The following is a 6,454-nucleotide window of genomic DNA, read 5'->3' on the forward strand; positions in this document are numbered from 1 at the left end:
GGTACAGCCCCCTAAAAATCCCCTGCATATTATACTCAAGGGCGGACTATACTTGAGGATTACGGTATGCATGTATATGTGTCTATATATACATATATATATATATATATATATATATATATATATATATATATATATATATATATATATATATATATATATATTATGTGAAATAGAAAGATGAATAATCTTGTTGTAGATTAATCAAAAGTTAACCGATACCTTAGTAGCAAAAATCACAGCAGTAAACAGCACGGTTGGAGGTACAACCATCTGGCGTTGCAACCGTGCGTTGGTGCGGATAATTGAAATTAAAACATTATTGGTGAATTGAAGAAATGGAGCTGAACGCAGATTGAACAGAAATCGTTTTATTTCATTCTACACGTGTTTCGAAAGGCACAAATTACCAAAATCCGATTGAATAATGGGACCATATTGTGTCTTTCTCTTCAGGAAGAAAAAAGGAAATCCGTTAGAGAAACAAAAACAGAACAGAGGCGGAGCAAAAACCAAATCGAACTATGCTCCTAAGAGCCCATGGCGAAACTCTGGCGAAACAGTTTCGCCATGGGCTCTTAGGAGCATAGTTCGATTTGGTTTTTGCTCCGCCTCTGTTCTGTTTTTGTTTCTCTAACGGATTTCCTTTTTTCTTCCTGAAGAGAAAGACACAATATGGTCCCATTATTCAATCGGATTTTGGTAATTTGTGCCTTTCGAAACATGTGTAGAATGAAATAAAACGATTTCTGTTCAATCTGCGTTCAGCTCCATTTCTTCAATTCACCAATATGTTTTATATATATTATATATATATATATATATATTATATATACATATCTTTCTATATAAAATTCACTCTCTATTCACGTGTATGTGTCTACTTTATGCACAGCCAAACTGCTGAGTCAATCTGTACCAAATTTGGCATGAAGGTTTACTCGGTGAATGTTCTAGGGGATTCAAATTTTGGCCCTTACCCATATAGGGGGCTGCAGCTCCCCTCCCCCATGCAACCCTTCTGAATTTTTTTTCCAGCAGATTCCTATATTTTCAGTGAGGGAAATTCCGAATAGGCAAAAAAACCATGTTTTCAACATTTTTAATTCACCCCCCCTCCCTGCAACTTTTAAATTTTAAACTTTTTTAAAATTTTTTTTTCAATCAACATAGAAAAATAGAGAGATTAAGAATATAGAAAAGAAATTTTTAATTAAAAATTTTTCATGAAGAACTCCAAAATTGATACACACACCTCTCACCACCCCATCATGTTGTCTAAACCTGAAAATGAATTGCTAAAAATAACAGCTAAATGTCTGGAAAATTTTGGTGTTTGTGCGTGCACACATGCAACAATTTCTACAGCTTATGTGAACGAACATAAAATTTGCAACATTTCTAAGATGTCAGCAAAGGCCAAGGTCTTGCAGCAGACGTCCTTGATTGTCTGGGATGAATGCACCATGTCTCACTGTGGAGCACTTGAAGCTGTTGACCGTAGCCTAAGAGATTTAAGAGGAAAGGACATTTTTATGGGTAGTGTCACTGTAGTTTTGGCTGGAGATTTCAGACAAACCCTTCTTGTGATCCAAAAGGTACAAAGGCAGATGAACTAAAGGCCTGTTTCAAGCAATCCTGTCTGTGGAGGCAAGTGACCAAACAGCACCTGATAGTTAACATAAGGTTCCAATTATTTGGTGATCAAACTGCTGGGCTGTTTTCACGCCAGCTTTTGAACATAGGCAATGTCTACCACATGCAGCAACACAGGAGGCGCAATGGCCCAGTTGTTAGGGCAGCGGACTCGCGGTCGGAGGATTGCGGTTTCGATTCCCAGATCGGGCGTTGTGTGTGTTTATTGAGCGAAAACACCCAAAGCTCCATGAGGCCCCAGCAGAGGGTGGTGGCAACCTCTGTTGTACTCTTTCGCCTCAACTTTCTCTCACTCTTTCTTCCTGTTTCTTGTCCCCGACCTTCTACGCACCGCTGAGCCTGGATGCGCATTCATCCATCCGTCGATGCTCTCGGTGTCGGGGGTTGACCTGCTTTCTCTTTTGCGGGTCTTACGAATAGCAAAGGACCTCGTTTCGGACTTCTCCCAAACACTCAACAAACAAACAAAAAGCAGCAACACAAGCTACCCTGTGGTGAGATGCTACCAACTGTCAATCATCTGAAATTGCATGTTTTTTCCAAACATTGCACAAAACTTTAGCAAGTTAATGGCTATGTGAGTGAGTCATCTCAGCTCCACATAATGATGCTGTCAACAAAATTAATTGGGATCCCTTGCAGCCCATTGCCACTGATCAATGAGTGTCAAATCCCTTGACACTGTTATTGATCAGGACCAAGCTGTAGTTTTTCCAACTAAGTTCCTGGAGGGGCTGTGTGGTAAGCAGCTTGCTTACCAACCACATGGTTCCGGGTTCAGTCTCACTGTGTGACACCTTGGGCAAGTGTCTTCTACTATAGCCTTGGGCCGACCAAAGCCTTGTGAGTGGATTTGGTAGACGGAAACTGAAAGAAGCCCATTGTATATATGTATATATGTGTGTGTGTGTGTGTGTGTATATATATATATATATTATATATATATATATAAATTATTAGAGAGTCATCCACTATGTGGATAACTCTAGTGCTAAAAATAGCTCCGAAGCAACCACAGAAGATCCGTTTCCAACTAGAATCAACACACATCTAACTGAAGGAAAGTGAAATACAACGAATAAAATAGATTGACTCTATACAATTGTTTCATTACTAATATATATATATATATATATATATTTGTGTGTATGTTTGTGTGTCTGTGTTTGTCCCCCCCCAACATCGCTTAACAACCGATGTTGGTGTGTTTACATCCCCGTAACTTAGCTGTTCGGCAAAAGAGACCAATAGAATAAGTACTGGGCTTACAAAGAATAAGTCCTGGGGTCGATTTCCTCGACTAAAGGCGGGGCTCCAGCATGGCCGCAGTCAATTGACTGAAACAAGTAAAAGAGTAAGAGTAAAGAGCAGGCCCCTACAGCCACCTGGGATGCCACCTCACAATTTAACACTTAAAAAGGGCCCCTCCCTCCCAATCATGCTGTTCAGGAATCAGGATCTACCTTGCCTGTGCAATGGCACCAGACTGGTGGTGAAAGCAATGCAGCACCATGTCCTACAGGCAGCAATTATCACTGGTAAATATAAGGGTGAGGATGTCTTCATTCCACAGATTATGTTTATCCCATCTGACCTCCCCTTTGAATTTAAACAGCTCCAGTTCCCAGTGAGACTAAGTTTTGCTATGTCGATAAACAACTCTCAAGGTTGTTGGACTTAACCTTGCTTTTCCCTGCTTCTCTCATGGGCAATTAGGTAGGATGTTCATGAGTTGGAAGCCCCAAAACTCTTTTTATTTGTATTCCAATTAAAGGCCCCACTGAAAACATTGAATATTTAGAAGTTCTACAAAATTAAACTGATTGATTTCAGGATTTGTTTATACTCCTATCATCTAATAGAATGTTTCTGAATAAATTTATTAGAATAAATATATTTCCTTTAACATTCTTTAAACTTCTAAGCAACACTGGGTACTTAGGCTAGTATATATATATATATATATAAAATAAATATAAGAGAGTGGTCACTATATGGCTCACTCTAGCACCAGTTAATCCAAAAGGTTTCAACCACAAAAATACATGTTTCCCATGAAAGTCAGTACGATTGTTAGCTCACACGGACAGGGCAAATAAAAAATAACAAAAATACAGATTATTTTGGGACAATTGTTTCGCTATTAATGAATTAAATGTAATTTTACTTACAAAAAATCCACTTGTAGCTCCTCAGCCAAAACTATCTAGGATGAAATCCACTCAATCACACGCCAGATTTTACCATAACGATAAATACGCGTGTGGTTCAATTGATTACATCCGACGTTATAATTCAAATGCCCCAACTAACATTAGTATCTAATTCTCTCACCCTTATTAATTAATTATAATTATGCTGCATTTATTTCTAAATGCTGTATTTGTTTTCCGTGAAAGTTTGGCGCGCTGTTAGTTGGGGCATTTGAATTAAACGTCGGATGTAATCAATTGAACCACACGCGTATTTATCGTTATGGTAAAATCTGGCGTGTGATTGAGTGGATTTCATCCAGATAGTTTTGGCTGAGGAGCTACAAGTGGATTTTTTTGTAAGTAAAATTACATTTAATTCATTAATAGCGAAACAATTGTCCCAAAATAATCTGTATTTTTGTTATTTTTTATTTGCCCTGTCCGTGTGAGCTAACAATCGTACTGACTTTCATGGGAAACATGTATTTTTGTGGTTGAAACCTTTTGGATTAACTGGTGCTAGAGTGAGCCATATAGTGACCACTCTCTTATATTTATTTTGTAAAAATATTATAATATATTATAAAATATTATAATAATCCAGGTTTCTCGGAGCACTAGGCCACTTGGTGTTGAATAGATATACTATTAAATTAGTATCTAATTCTCTCACCCTTATTAATTAATTATATATATATATATATATATTACAAATTAAGATAGGGGTTGTGAGTGCAACCCACCATGGGATAACATATATCCAATATACTGCCAGTAAAGCATCCAACAAAGTTAATACATAAATGTTAAGAATTGCGATGCAATTAATTCATTTATTGTATTATACGGGCGAAGGTAAAATGTTTTACCTCAAATTCATAATACAAAATAAGAAAATGGAGAAATACACCTTAATCAATAATCAACTACCAGATAATACCCATTCACATAATTTATTAACCAACTACATATGAACATCAAGGTCAAACATAATAGTACAGAACAAAACAGCGCACATCAATGAGTAATATGATACAATAAGTACAATATGTATAAATAAATATAAATATAAACTATATCTTACAGTCGTATATATATAATTTAAAATTAAATAGAAGGTCTGAAAACTACCTGATGAATGTCCTTAGAAGTAACAAGAAACAATTGTAGTGGATAACTTAATTTTATTTAATTTATATAAAATTTTTTTATGTATTGGATTAAGTCTTTCTTTGTTTGATTTGCATAATACTGGTTTTGTCTCTAATTAATATTATATATATATATATATATATATACTAATTTATATATATTAGTATGGCGATAACTATAATTTATATATATATATATATATATATCATCATCATCATCATCGTTTAACGTCCACTTTCCATGCTAGCATGGGTTGGACGATTTGACTGCAGACTGGCGAACCAGATGGCTGTACCAGACTCCAATCTTGATCTGGCAGAGTTTCTACAGCTGGATGCCCTTCCTAACGCCAACCACTCCGAGAGTGTAGTGGGTGCTTTTACGTGCCACCAGCATGGGGGCCAGTCAGGCGGTACGACCATATATTCTGATTGTTGGGGTGCGTGCAATGGTATTACTGAAATGGAGAGCTGGTAGAAACGTTAGCACGTCGGGCGAAATGCTTAGCGGTATTTCGTCTGCCGTTACGTTGTGAGTTCAAATTCCGCCAAGTCGACTTTACCTTTCATCCTTTCGGGGTCGATAAATTAAGTACCAGTTACGCACTGGGGTCGATGTAATCGACTTAATACCTATGTGTGTCCTTGTTTGTCCCTTCTATGTTTAGCCCCTTGTGGGTAATAAAGAAATAGGTATTACTGAAATGGATGTGACCCTTCAAGGTGAACCATTCAGAAAACTTCGTAGATCCAAAAACAAATGTCCACAAATTCTGTTGAATGTTACTGGAAGAACGTAAAAAGACGTTTTAAGAGTATGATGGGCGGACACACAGACATGGTTGAATAATAACTAGATGAAAGGTGAGAACACTGGAAAAAGTGAATGTTTTGAAAACATTGTGAAGCGCCTTTCAGAATGTGCTCATCCAGTTTTCAATGATAATTAGAAAATAAAATCCATTTTTGCCATAAATTAATAAAAAGTTAATAGTTTTTAATGTTTGCACATTTTGGGTAATTTTAGCCAATCAATAACCAGACGTATTGGTGTCTGTTTCCATAGTAACAAGCCATAGAGTCTAAGACAACCAAATATGAACCATTTTGTTGCACGTTGGTTGGATTACTCGGTTATTCTGCGAACGTTGTGAAAGTAAGTCGCTGTATTTTGTGTTGTTGATTCGAACTGTTTATTGCATTTTGTAAAGCAAATTGTTATTAATTTCTCCCCGCGGGGAAATTATTATTGTTGAATTATTATTGTTAAACTGTAATTATTTTTGTGTCGAAACGGTTTTTCAACATTATGGAGTGAAGAGAACTCGCCAACTTGATGCGTTGATGGATATATGTCTGTGTTTGTAACAGGCGAAGAAGGAAAAATCCAAAAAGTAGCAACCCAAAAAATTAAACTTTGCAGAAGCAGCCGGGAAGAAGGAAAGTACAATT

The sequence above is a fragment of the Octopus sinensis genome, linkage group LG16 (assembly GCF_006345805.1).
Source record: "Octopus sinensis linkage group LG16, ASM634580v1, whole genome shotgun sequence".
NCBI classification, from domain to species: Eukaryota; Metazoa; Mollusca; class Cephalopoda; order Octopoda; family Octopodidae; genus Octopus; species Octopus sinensis.